This window comes from Lycorma delicatula, chromosome 1 (genome assembly GCF_047948215.1).
Source record: "Lycorma delicatula isolate Av1 chromosome 1, ASM4794821v1, whole genome shotgun sequence".
Lineage (NCBI taxonomy): Eukaryota > Metazoa > Arthropoda > Insecta > Hemiptera > Fulgoridae > Lycorma > Lycorma delicatula.
Window position 1 is genome coordinate 31,480,747 of NC_134455.1, and position 2,797 is coordinate 31,483,543.

Sequence of the window (2,797 nt, forward strand, 5' to 3'; positions counted from 1 at the left end):
AAAGGAGAGCAGACAGCGGATCACCCTGCTTGACTCCTCTTCGGAGGTCAAGGTTGAACTGCTGGCCTTCGGACTGGAATACTGTCTGGGCCCCGGTGTACATGGCCCGAATAGCTCCGACAAAACTTGTCGGAAACCCGCGCGCCTTCAGCGCAGCCCAAATGGCTTCATGCGGGACAGTATCGAAGGCTTTCTCCAGATCAACCATCGTGATCACTGCGCCCTCCTGCCTACCTGACTTGGCCCCGCGAATTGCCTCATTCAACACAAAACAATTCGCGAAACATCCATTCCCCGCTACAAATCCTCTCTGAGAGGGATGCAGCCAGACTCTCGCCCGAATTCGAGACTCGAGAAGCCCAGCATACACCCTCGCCAAAACAGAACCTATAGTGATTGGCCGCCAAGCCCCTGGATCTTTCGGATCCTTATTAGGCTTGGGAATGAATGTTGTCCTATTGATTAACCATGGCTTCGGGTAATAGTTTTTAACAAATAATAACGTAAAAAGTTTCAGCAGCAAGTGCTCGTAGCCCGCAATAAGCACATCATTGCGGCACACACCATCTGGGCCCGGAGCCCCTTTGGCTTTGAGCCGCTTTACCCTCTGCCTAATTTCTTTAACTTCGAATGGCGGCATGACTAAATCGATAGTCATATTTTCAGAAGAAGGATATTTAAATTTAGACCTAACCGATTGACCCCATAGCTCAGTGTAAGTTTCCCTCAACTGAGCTATTGGGGCATTTATCCTCTCCTCCGGGTCTTTAAGGAGGGAAAGGTCACCCGCAACTACCATATCGGCAAGTTTGCTTGGTGCCTTGCGGTAGAGCTCCTGCGTCCTTGCATATCGACGCTTTTTCCTGCTGTCATGGCCTCTACCGCGTGTGCGTCCCTTGTTTCTAACATTAAATTTGGAATGGGAAGGTTTATATTTATTAGATTTAGAATTATTTCTTAGGGCATCGGCGAGTTCTCCGACCAACTCGTCGATAACATCACGACCAAACTCTTGTCCCCCGATGACAGAGTCCAGCAACACGTCACACTGGTGGATAAACTTTAAGAGTTTTCCACCAGACTTGAGTTGCGGGTTGGCCTCTCTAGCCCTCCGCGCCATCAAGATTAGATGAGCACATCCATCATCAGCCGCCTCAACCACGGGCACTTGTGGTGACCCGGGCGGCGATGGATCGCCATCCGCACTATCCAGCACGGTCCCGCAACTCGCACCGCTCATAGGTTCATGAGCATCCCGCATCAACGGACCTTCCCCTTCATCCTCCACACACACCGGACGGTGCACACGGCTTCTCAGCGCCCGCTTAGGAACGCTGAGGGGCTCACTCCGGCTGCTGTTAGTTTTAGCCGCCCGTTGGTTGGCCAACACCGGATGCGCACTACGGATGTGCACCCCGAGTCCACTCTTGGTAGTGAAGACTCGGGAACAACCATCCGCAGGGCACCGATGATCACCTTCCTCCGGGGGCGCCGGGCCCTTACATTTAGCCTGGTGTACACACGCCGCGATGTAAGTCGGATATCGGGTCGTGCCGCATTTAATGCAAGACCACTCAATTCCCACCTTAGGATGAATTTTACTGTAATGATCCATCAGGCCGTTTCTACCTCCCGCAGTACGAAAAAGCAATAAACATTGCTGACACTGCTGCTGGTCAAAGGGGATAGAATACGTATGAACGGCGTCCTGGCCCCTCCTAGCCATTAGCCGCCTTGATGGTGAGTCAAGGTTCATACTAAACAAGCTTATTATAATTTACAAAAAGGATAAAACAAAATTAAAAGAAATTTTAGAATTATAACTAACCTAGTTGAACTTTGCACAGGTCAACTATTCACACACCGATAAAACTAGCTATAAAATGTATAAAATTTATATGCATTAGCTAGTCAATCCCTACCGCACCCACCATTGGCGGAACACCGAATTCCTCGGGCGATTAGGGACGTAATAGAAAAGAGGTTTATAAAATTTTACATCCCGAGGAATATCTGACACTGTTAATAAGCCACTACGGCCAATTTTGAATTTACGTTATTCAGCCTTCCGGAAGGCAGTATAAAACAAAAAAAAAAGACTAAAAGGAAAAAAGAATAATTTAATATGCTAGAAAAAAAAAAGAATAAGGGATCCAGCTACACACTGCCAATTTGGGCCAGGAGGTCAACGGGATCCTAGCTACATCGGGCCGCTGACTCCGCATAGGAACGCGGCCGTCACCAATACCAAAGGCGACCACGATCGGTACGCGGAGCCCCAAGCCCGATGCACCCACGGGGAGCCGCGTGGAGGCGTCCCTCGCTCCTGACCAGACCGGAAAAACCCCCGATGCGACTGAGACTCCGACATCTTATAAAAGACGCCGGAATCTCAGCCGCAGCGGGCAACCCCCAGTTACACCAGCATTCAATAGAGGCCCTCCCCTCTAAAGCGCCCTGTGCAACCGAAGGCTGAAGTTTTCGACCTACCTTACAGCACCTCCTGGGAAGGCAGAACAGTGCAGCAAGGCAGGACGTGGATTTCACGCTCCTGCTGTTAAGAACGCTACTTCCAGAGAACGGTAAACCCTTGTTCTTACCACTCTGGGCCCAGCTTAGCCGCTCATTCTAGTTCGCTGGCCGCATAAGCGACCAGGTACTAACGGCGCCGCCACGAGAAGGCAATGAGTCGGCACTTGTCCCGACGAGATCCGTAGACCCCCCGAAGGACAGAGACATAGTTAAGAGAGTCATAGTTACTCCCGCCGTTTACCCGCGCTTGCTTGAATTTCTTCAC